The sequence below is a fragment of the Rhineura floridana genome, chromosome 6, assembly GCF_030035675.1.
Source record: "Rhineura floridana isolate rRhiFlo1 chromosome 6, rRhiFlo1.hap2, whole genome shotgun sequence".
NCBI classification, from domain to species: domain Eukaryota; kingdom Metazoa; phylum Chordata; class Lepidosauria; order Squamata; family Rhineuridae; genus Rhineura; species Rhineura floridana.
Genome location: NC_084485.1, coordinates 84,263,009 through 84,274,988, shown reverse-complemented (window position 1 = coordinate 84,274,988; position 11,980 = coordinate 84,263,009).

Below are 11,980 nucleotides of genomic sequence, written 5' to 3'. Positions count from 1 at the left end.
ACTACAGTTTGCAGGATTCTTTGGGGAAAGCCATGACTTTTAAAGTAGTATAAGAGTGCTTTAAAATTATGGTGTGAATGGATGTAACCTTACTTTCTGGGATTTTACCTCTGACTTACTTAGTACTACAGATGCTCCTATGTTGGTAACAGATTCCCCTAGGATGAAAATGTCTGAAATCCTAGTCATGAAGGTTGCTATAGTAGATCATACACATTTGCATTAAAAAAATAGGCATGATGGACCCTGCAGTTCTGTCCAGATATAATCAAGACCCACCAGACTGAAATGGAAATGGACTGCCTTCACGTCAATCCTGACTTATGGCGACCCTATGAATAGGGTTTTTCATGGTAAGCTGTATTCAAAGGTGGTTTACTATTGCCTCCCTCTGAGGCTGAGAGGCAGTGACTGGCCCAAGATCACCCAGTGAGCTTCATGGCTGTGTGGGGATTTGAACCCTGGTCTCCCAGGTTGTAGTCTAACACTCTAACCACTATGCCACACTGGCTCTCTACCCACTACATTAGTTACCAAGAAGTCAGGCTTTGTTCATGTGGTAGACCCAAATTATTTTGAAATGGGGGCTGCTTCTGATGCAAGCTTAATAAGTCTTTTAATTAATGTGTGTGTCTACCTGTCTACTGAACTCTTTCTAGGCCTGCAACAGATTCTAGGAAGTCTCTCTAGCCCACTCCTCAAGCCAATACCTGAAATCCATTCCAGTTGTTTCATGAATTTGGCAGTAGCTTTAAGAACAAATGACAGTACTTGCTTTCCTGCAGCTCACAAGTTCTATGGAAAGACTGTGCCTTTAAATCCCCTCACTCCTATTCTGTGTGGAATTGCAGATACGTTGGACATAAATAATTACATAAAAAGTTATTGCATTTGTATTGCCCCACAAAGGATTCACTGCTGCAGTGATGCCTCAGTCTGCATGAGTATTCATGGGCACAGGTAGCAAACTGTGTGTTCTTTTTCACACAGAGAGAAATCTGCGTTAATAACCTCTTGCATTGGTGGAATACAAACCACAACATTTGGTACATTAAAAACTGTTAGAAAGCTAGCTAACGAAAGACCTTGAAAACAAACACATACACACTTACAAAATCATAGTACAGAATGACAATTAAAACTCTATTTCCAGATGCACTGAGCACCTTCCTTTGCTATTACCATCTAAATGGAATAATTGGGGGAGGGATGTTGCTAGAAGCCCAGGGTGTGGTCTGAAGACATGTGAGAGGGCTGCCTTCTTGAAGCTAAGCAGGTCTGGGTTTGGTCAGTGCCTGGATGACTGACTGTTTGGCAACCTCATGTGTACGGCCTTGAAGTCTGTGATGGAAGAAAGGTGCAATATAAATGTAATAAAATACTTGCCTTGTAATGCAAAGGAAGTAGAGCTGTGTGTGGGCTTTTTAACTGAGGCCCAGCTTCGAGATAGTTTCCTACATTAAAGCAGCAGTTTGGTGAAAAAGGAGGAGTGTATGCAGATGGTGAACTAGTTGCAACTAATGTGCAAAACTGATGATGCAATCATTAGTTTTGAGGGAATTGGCATCTGTTTCAATATCATCAGAACAAGGTACAGATTTTGTTTGCCTTTTCATTAAAGAATGCCAACATGAAAGGATTGTATAGTAGGAATGTGAAGTGTTAGTTCTTTACTCATCCCCATTACTGTGGTGGGAATTCAGTGAGCTGTCACCTACCAGAGATACCTGAAGATCATCAGGAACATTGGTAGACCAGGCATCAGGGAACTTCAGTCTTAACATAAGTGCACCAAAGTTAAATCAGAAACTGCTTTGATTTTTCATCTCCTGTGTCATACTGACAGCAACAACAAGGGGGCCAAATTTAAGCCAACATTTCATCTGTGCAAATGATCACTTTCATGTTGATGGAACTGCTTGAAACTATCTGAATGAATTTTTCTGTGGCATCTTTTGACAGTACAACAGAGGGAACAATTAGCCAGCCCTAAACTTAAACCAGTCTTTAAGGTGGCATGGGCTGCTGGCTGGCATGCTAACTGTTATCCTCAACAGAGATATAGAAAGAATGTACAGCAGACATTTGATTTGGTTCCTGCAACCATTTGCACAGCTGAACAGGCAACTTCCAGGTCATCTCAGGCACTTGCCTGAGCAACTTCATGCTCCTTCTCTTGATATTTCTGATTGACACACAGCATCAAGATGTTCCCTCTCATTGCATCCATATTCTTAAAACCTGCTGCCTCCTCAGCATCCCTCTTTTGCATTGTGAATTTCCATGGGCAGATTCTCCAGCAGTGATCTTGGCCATCTTGTTCAGCCTTGTGGAAGGGATGTACATGACATGTTGTGACCTTCTGTTTTTGGTGGTTCCCTTAACAAGATGCAACACTCCCAAGGTACTGCTAGTTAGATCTGAACATTCTGCAGCTGACTGCACTTGCTACCATCCAGTCCTGATCAGTCTTTCTACTATTCATTTGTTGACAGCTGCTAGCTACAGACAGATAATTACAATTAAATTTTGCCAGTCCTGGATGTTCAACTGCTGTTTATAAAACTTCCACTCCCAACAAATGGAGGGAGGAGACAGAGTATGTGCAGCTATAAAGGCCAAAATAGGGCAACACAAGCACGCTAAGGGTATGTTGATTCTTTTGAGCTAATTAATTATTTGGCCAGGAATCCTCGCCCCCCCTGCAATAAAATATTAGTGTGTGCCTATATCCTATGGGATGGAACCTGTGTTGCAAATCCTATTGTCAATTGTTAGTTGGGGCTGAGCCAAATCCTTGATTGCAGCAGAACGTCCCATGCTATTTCTCATTTCCCCTTCAAAACGAAATAGAAAAAGAAAGGTCATATTTCTAAGCTAGTTTCCCTCTTTTCCTGGACATGGTTCTCGAAGTAGCCTTGCCTCTCCCACTTGACAGATTTCCTAAATCCTCTGGCAAGACTACATATCACTATCTCCTAGCATTCTGAAACCTTGTGCACTGGAACTTCAAGCTGAAATACAGAAAGGATACCACATCCCAAATCCCATAATCATTGTGCATAAGCTGTTCTAGTGATGCTTTCATGGAGGTTGACTACCATCACTTCATGACAGGGATATACTTTCATTTGCACTGCCACATACTTGGTATAGGTGACTACAACAGGAACCCAAAATAAAGGGATAAATAACAAATATGCTATTCCATTGCAGTTGTAAAAATATAAACAAAATGACCAAAAAAAATTACCTCACCATTTCAGATTATTTACTTTTGTTAATTTTTGTCAGCAGCTGACCTTGTTTAAGCCATAAATACAGCTGAGGTCTTAGCTGGGTTGCGAGCAGCATGTAGTCTTTTTCCTGATAAGTGTTCGTTCATCCTTTATGAGGTATGAGAAGGGTAAAACTTATGTTGTATTAGCCATCTTAGCAATTTGGATTTCCTAATATTAACCCAGTAGGTTTATGCAATTGTAGGGATAATTACCCCACGTAAGAAAACAGTGTTTGAGCTCAGTCTCCTGGAGATTAGTTTCTCCTGGGAATATTTTGTATTTTCTCCAGTGGAGGTATTTACTTCCACTTTAAATTTATTTCAGTTGTAACATCTTTAAATGCTTTCCATGATGGTATTTTACTTTATATTTTCAACTGAAAATTGATTATTTTTGTGGGAGAATCAAGGCCAGCTGCTGATTCAAGAAGCTAAAATTTAAGAAGTGCAGTAGGGGTATCTGAAGAAATATTGTAACAGTTTTTACAATCTAGAATAGCTGTCACTGTAGTGTTCCTCACTGCTTTTAGTTTTTGTAATGTTATCATAGTGTCATATTTTGTTGCTTTTGGTTATTGTGGCATATTTTACTGTTTTTTATGAATTGTATTTAGGCTATTTGTAACATTTGTCTGCATTGCATCATGATTACAGTGTTATACTTTAATTTGCTAGCTACAGCATTAGTTACTGTCTGCTGTGATTTACCTTGTAGTTTGGCTGTTTGTGCCAGTGTGGTGTAGTGGTTAAGGTGTTGGATTATGACCTGGGAGACCAGGGTTCGAATTCCCACACAGCTATGAAGCTCACTGGGTGACCTTGGGCCAGTCACTGCCTCTCAGCCTCAGAGGAAGGGAATGGTAAACCCACTCTGAATACCGCTGTCATGGCCCCTTTGGAGGATTCCTCAGAGGAGGAGGAGAACTTGGTGGCAGCAGCAGCAGACCCAGGAGAAGGAACAAGCAGAATCCCTGAGGACGCAGGTCCAGCTCTCCGTCAGCTGGAGAGTGTCCAGGACACGGCTGAAGCCCCTCAGTCGGATTCAGGGAATGAACAGGAGGCTCCCCTCCCCCCTGCAGAGCAAAGACACCAGCGTGTATTGCAACAATGCCATCAGTCTGGCTGTTTAAGACAAGTAAGCTCTTAGAAGCCGGGAGGCTGATTACCTGCACCTGTCTTAGGGAGTGGGATTTAAAAGGCAGTTTGTGACTGCAGCAGGCTGCCCACTACAATGTTGGTTATGACCTCCATGCGAGACCCAGCTTCCAGAACCCAGACCCCCAGACTGAACTCTTGGCTCACTGGACCCAGATTTCCCCTTGACTGTGCTTTTGGACACTGACTTGCTACATTGCTTGGAAACACTCCTCTGGCCCTCCCTCGTCCCGTTCCTGTTATCTGCATAGCTTTGACAGATTTACGACCCAGCTAGCTGCTGGCTAATGAGTTTACAGTCCAGCTATCCTCCAAAGCTGACAACCACTTACCATGAAAACCCTATTCATAGGGTCACCGTAAGTCAGAATCAAATTGAAGGCAGTCCATTTCCATTTTTTTCATAGCAATACACTCTATTGCCTGTTTTCCTATTTTGCCTTCCTTTATACTTGGTAGTAACTCCTTTGTGTTTGTTTTGTGGGACCTCCTTTTTGGCAGTTCAAAGTAACAAATAGCCCCTGTCCTAGTACCATTCCAGGTGACATGAGTGGGACATTGCCCTATTCTTGCTCTTACCCACAAAAGAAAGCTCACATGATGCCTTCCCAGACGTGAACTTCTGGAATCATGGTAATGCTTTCCCCATCCACCTCAATTACGCAAAGGAGCTGACACTTCAGGACAATGTTTTTTAGTGCATATACCTCATGAAAACCTTAGTTATTTCTTTGAGCCTGATAATTAGATGGCCTCTAACAGATTGGAGCACAAGGAGCACATAATCAGCAGCGTCGCTAGCGGGAGTGCGGGGGTGTGTGCGGACCTCCGGTGCGCACCCTCCCAGGGTCATGGACGAGGTGGCTGGGCTTGTGTGCGCATGTGCATGCACTCAAGACCACCCACCCCGTCCATGCCCCTGGGAGGGTGTGCGCCGGAGGGGCACCCAGCTGGAGAAGGCCTGGGAATGCCGGCGCGCCTCCCTCGCCCCACCGACGCTGCTCCTGGTCTTGCCTGCCTGCCCGCCCGCCTCTGAGGAGGAGTTGGAGCAGCCTTGCCGGGCAACAGCGTGGGGCGGGGCAACTCTGGGTGTCACCCCCCCTCATGGTGACACCCAGGTGCGGGCCGCACCCTCCGCACCCCGGTAGTAACGCCCCTGTACATAATTGCCTAAATGTACAATCCATATTTGCTGCTGCACCTCTTTTATCTAGCTACAACCAAGAAGAGCTACAACCAACTAACCACCCAACTACAACCAACTAAGAAGAGCCTGCAGGATCAGAGTAGTGGCCTATATAGTTCAGTATCTTGTCCTCACAGTGGCCTACTGGATGACTATGAGAAGCCTTCAAGCAGCTAGTTCTTGGCCACAACATGCTTGGTTCAGGGAGTGGAACAAAGCTTCTCTGCATTAATTAGGAATTATCTTGAGACCAGAAAGAGGTAAATGGAAGATGTGGACCCTAGGAGGGTCTTTGCCAGCATATAGGTGATGCACCTCTTGTCAAAGTAAGCCTGTATATTTATGCTGTGAACAGGATAACAGTTCCTGTATAAGGCTGGCATACATATTGGGAAGATGAAAGGACCGTAAGTGGTGCCCATTAATCCAGTGACATTTAGGAACCATGTGGTGATTCATTTAGACCGCAACCTAATAAGTCCCATTGAACCCAATGGTGCTTGCTTCTGAGTAGACATATTTTGGACTGCAGCCTTAGTCGACTTCTAGCACACCAGTCTCAGGACTGGGGAAATTTTGTCAATCCAGGTATCAAAGACTGATCGTCGTAGCACCTGGAAAGAAAGCAAGACTTTAAGTAGGATTAAGATGTGGCTGAAGGTTGTAAAGAAGCTGTCCAGGTGTTAGATCAAAATCATGCAGAGATCCAAGATAGTTTGCTAGGCCACGTAGCGCTGCCCTATGTAGCTTGAATGTGGATCTATGAGAAAGCTGCCCAGAACTCTATTTAGGAGAAAGGAATGAAATCAAAACTTCTAGGTGAATCTCTCAAGGATTGGTGTTCTCAAGCAGATGAAATCAAGACAAGTGGTTATGAGGCAAAGCATTACTTGAAAGAAAGATGTTAAAACAGAGCAGGCAGAATACATAGTAAAGCAGTGAAAATAGGAGCCAAATGTTTGTACCCAGTTTCCTCACTGCTGTCTGCCCCAACTCCTTAGGTAAAGTTTTCATCCTCCAACTCCACCACCTGGAAATCATCATCTTGTTTCTCCTGGTGTTGGCACTTTAAATAATCCACATGAATGGGAGGAGACAGATCCCCTTTCTTGGTTACAGAGACTAATGGGCAGAGATGAGCATGGATCTCTCCCCACCACTACCAGATTATACAGACATGAGAATGGCTGTATACTATAGCCAGAGTGCATTTTTCACATTCCGCAATGTTTAATTGAAAATAACCCCATGCCATTCTGATGCTTCCCATAAGCTGATTTCAAAACAAAACCTTTCAAAACTTACAGTCCTGAACTCAGAATTTGGTAACATGTGCCTCTGAGCATATGGTGAGTGGTGGCAACATCTGCAATCAGCCCAAATAATAGAAACAAGACGTGCTGTGCTGATCTTGTTTTAGCAGGGAGGAAGCAACATTATTAAGACAGTTGACATAGTTCAGATAGTCTATGTATGTTTGATTTACTTTGCAATTTTAGTGAAGTTTCCTATAGGAAATCATTTTCTTTTACTTCTTTTTCTGTGACTGTGAAGTACAGCAAGCCTTTGCCAAATTTACACCAAAAAAAATCCAAAACAATTGTGGAATAATGGCACTGGCTATTCTATAGAATAGTCTCCAGTGGACATGAGGAGTGTCTCAGTTTGCACAAGATAAAACAGTGGGAGGTGAAATATATTCTAGCAAAATTCTAGTTGTGCTCTATGTTTAATTGACCATGCCCACCTTGCCTTAAATGAAGGGGTTTAAAGATTGCAGGCTGAGAACATGCATCTTGAGAAGGCTAAGCTTGCTTTTTCCAACAGCTAGAGCCATTGCTTAAACAACATACTGTAATCAGTCTGATTTTACATCAAACTGCAGTTTTATTTTCAACTGTTAATGCACCCAAAATAGAAATAGAACATAACTGCCAATTTAAAACACAAAAGGATATATTCACCATCATATGACACTGACCAACAAAAAGGCTTTGAAATTAATAAAAATGAACTTGACACAGGTTTCTAGAATGAATAATGAGAGAAATAAAATTTTCTATATTAGATTCTCTGTAGAAACAATAGTAACACAGGAATGAAGCAAAGTAAGAACACCAACAAACATACAAAAATAATTCTCCATCTCTGGAGATGGCAGGTATTGCCACCACTCACCATATGCTCAGAGGCAGAGCTTGGAAAAGTTACTTTTTTGAACTACAATTCCCATCAGCCCCAGCCAGCATGGCCACTGAATTGGGCTGATGGGAATTGTAGTTCAAAACAATAACTTTTCCAAGCTCTGCTCAGAGGCACATGTTACCAAATTCTTCCAAGCTACACAGGAAATGGATTGGACTGTGAAAGACCAACCCAAATTGTGTTTGCATTTTGACAAATTTGTAGGGCAGTACAATATCTCAGAGAGGAGGTCAGGTCTCCTGCTCCCCTGGTGCATTCACTATAGCTGCCCAATTTCCCTGCTTTTTAACGTTGGATAGAAATATCTGTTGGCTATAGGTACATTCTTAAACTGCAAGGGGTTTTGCCTATTAGTGAATTTGTTTTAAAATGAATGAGGCTTGCCGTCCTAACCCACTCACTATGGAGTAAGCCCCACTGAATTAAATTCAGCTTACTTCTGAGTAAACACAGAGAGGATTGCAGCAAGTGAATAGGAATCCTTGGCAATATACACACACATACATAAAAAAGTAAACTCTAAAGCTGATAAAAAATAGACAAATTCAGGTTAGCTTAATAGTAAAATTCCTTTCTACATAACCTGGTGAAGTTCAGATACCAAGCAGGATCTTGCAAACTGACATGGTTCCTAGATTTCCTTTGTTTTGAGATACAATCAGAGTTTTAAAATACAGTCAGCTACATTTTAGTTGGACTTTGTTAGCTGCAGGCAACAATGTGCTACACTCTGCCTTTTCACAGAGAAGCATCATTTCTCTGGTGCCAGGGTCAATTAATAGTTGAAAATAGGCCATAAAGGGGCTTATGAAAAGTCTGTGGAGAGAATGTAAAGCAGCCTCTATCCCAGTCTGGTAGTAACCTCCAGAGGTTCTGAACTACAACTCCTATCAGCTCCAGCTAACACAGAATATCCCAAATATCAGGAGGACAACAAGCTGGCAAAAGTTGATGTAAAGCAGTTATCACCAATCTACCTAGCAAACATGACCAGGGATCAGGGATGATGGAAGTTGTAGTTCAGCAGCACCTAGACCGGCCTTTCCCAACCAGTGTGCCTCCACTGTGCCTCAGCCAGCATTGCCAATGGTCAGGAAAGATGGGAGTTGTGGTCCAACAACATCTGGAGGCACACTAGTTGGGAAAGGTTGACCTAGACGGTCAGCAGTTTCCCACACCTTGTGTAAAGCATGAGTTTTCAAGAACTCATACCCAAAACCTGGGAACTATTTCTTGGTATTTCAGCAGTGGCCCAATATCCACGGTCCAACAGCAATCCTAAAAGGTACACTACTACCACCACCACTTCTTCTGTCTATCCAGCCTGAGTCAGGAGACTCACAGATTTTACTAATATCTCTAAGATCCAAGAAAAGCAAGAACTAAAAATCAGACTCTCTGCTTCCTGAGCCTCAGGCTAGCAAAATTAAGCAGTTATAGTTAACCAAGCAGTTAGGAACTAGATTCAGTACCAGAAAAACACACACCAATTATAAATGAAGTAAATATATTAAAATGAATAAAAAAGCAGTATTAAGGAGAACCAGAATACAAATAAAGAAATACAATTAGAACATACTGTTGAAAAAAATATAAACCAGAATAAAACAGCAAAACCAACTTAGCCTAGCTCTATACTGCATTAAGAGCCTCCAAACAAAGCATTTTAGCAATTACCTTCTAGCTGTTACAAATGTATGGCACAGCAAAGATTACAATGTGGCTAACTTTATACTAAAAAGCATAGCAACAAGGGTGAATCTTATTAACCAATCAGAAGGCTTCTTCACTACAACCTTCTGGTCCTTTGGAGTACTGCTTTCCCACAGCTGAAGTAACTTTACCAATTATCAGGCCTCATCCCTGACCTTGGATCACAGCAGACTTCAATAATGTAGGTGCCTCAGCCCATGCTATAATTCCAGTTCATGAGAAATGGCTTCTGTGCAGAAGCCATGGCAGAAAAACCACTTTCTTGACATGAATTAGACCAGCCTTTCCCAACCAGTGTGCCTCCAGATGTTGTTGGACCACAATTCCCATCTTCCCTTACAATTGGCAATGCTGGCTGAGGCTGATGGGAGTTGTGGTCCAACAACATCTGGAGGCACACTGGTTGGGAAAGGCTGAATTAGACAATGGCTCCAATAGCAAGGAAACTTCTGCCTGTAATAGGAGTACCACTTTAAATTGGAAGTAGAGATGGGGGATTTCAGTATAGTGGGACACATAGTATCTACACCCCAAGAGGTAAATATAACTGGCGCATCTGCTGACTGTAGGAGACCAGAACACACATAGAAATTAACTATGCATACATATTGGCAAACAATGGATGTAACAATGGATGGCCCTCTGTAGTTCCTTGAGATACTGGGTCCTGTTTTTTTTTAACACGTTATGGAACTTGCTGTTAATATATCAAAAGAGGTAGATAAAAACAAGATAAAACAGAAGAATAATCTAAGGTTGCACCTTCACTTAGCTAAGTCTGAAATAAGTCTAACAACTTAGGTAAGATGCCTTTCAAAAGTCTATGTGGGAGGTTCAGTATTACATACACCTCTGTCAATATTTGTGGGGGGAAAGGGTACCAAGTCTCCCTAGTTTTAACCATGGACAATTTTACATCTTTCAGTGCCAAGGGAGGCACCTGAACCTGCTGGGTATGTAGTGAAAACCCTCTACAATAGGTCATTCCATGCCAGCAATTAATATTAGGAATCTATCTGATTATCCCTAAGATTTTAATTGCCCACACAAGGGTCAGAAAAACTCAGGATCCTATACAGGGGTCTCCTGCTGTAGTGTGGAATCAAAGTGAGCAAAACATGCCCCGTCACTAGCCAGATTTGAGATGGCTCTGGATAGGGTTGCCATATTGCCCGGTTTTAGCCGGATTGTAGCCCTGCTACACTGCGGCCGCTTAGCCCATTAGGTGGCCCAGATTTTCCAGCTGCAGAGACTGTTGAGAAAAGAAGAGAGGCACACAGGGAAGGCAAGGTGGGTGGTGCTCAGGGCCGGCCCTAGCTGGCCCCGGCACATGCACGCACGCATGCATGCATGCATGTTCCACCTACCTACCTCTCCCTTGACATAAATGCTGGTCAAGCTGTGAGTGCAACCCTGCCATCAACCAAGATGGCAGCCAAGGCTTTCCTAAGGGGCTGATGCCTCCACCACCATCTTGATTGATGGCACGCATACGTGCTACGTGAGTGCATCCTGCCATCAACTAAGATGGCGGCAGGGGCATCAGCCCCTTAGGGAAACCTCAGCTGCCATCTTGGTTGATGGCAGGGTTGCACCCGCAGAGCAACCAGTATTTTTGTCAAGGGAGAGGTAGGTGGAGCATGCAGGTGGGTGTTGTGGGTCTGCTCAGTGAGGGGGGTGCCTGGGAGCTCCCTCTTGTGATCTGCGGCAGGGTTGGGAGCTTGGATTTGTGGGAGTAGAATATGGCAACCCCAGCCCTGGGCAAAGTGTCCTCCAGCAGGCCTTCTCCTCCTCCACTAAATGATTTTGGATAGGGTTGCCATATTGCTGAGATAGCTGGATTTTACCCAGAGTCTAGCCATACTACTCTGTGCCTGCTTAGCCTATTAGGGAGCCCAGATTTCCAGCTTTCATTCTTTTTTAAAGCAAGTCTCTAGCCCTTGTGGATCCAGAGATACAATATAAAATTTGGATGTAGTTTTCTGCCCATTTTGTGAGACATCAGCTTATTTCCATCTTCCATTGTTCTTAGCCAACGAAGGACACCACACCTGTCCTGGAAAAATCAAGAATTTTAGACTGTCTGCCTGCTGCATATGCAGAATCTAGCAGTTTAGAAAACTGCATATGCTCAGTTGATCAACACATGCAGCTCCATTCCTTATCCATAGACTTTCTGGTTGACTCAGCATGGAGAAACAGCCTTCATTTCAATTGCCTCTGTGTCTCTCAGGGTATGTGTCTTAAGTGGTGAATGCAGTGGGAGGGTCTGCCTGCCATCACAGAGGATGGAATAAAGTGACATGAATCCACACACATGTACAAATATACATATATATACATTCAGTGCAGTGAGGGTATGACCTTTCCCCCGCTTAAGACGAAAAGGAATGGAAGAGCTCCCTGTCTAATACTAGCACAGCTTACCAGGTCTTTAGAAT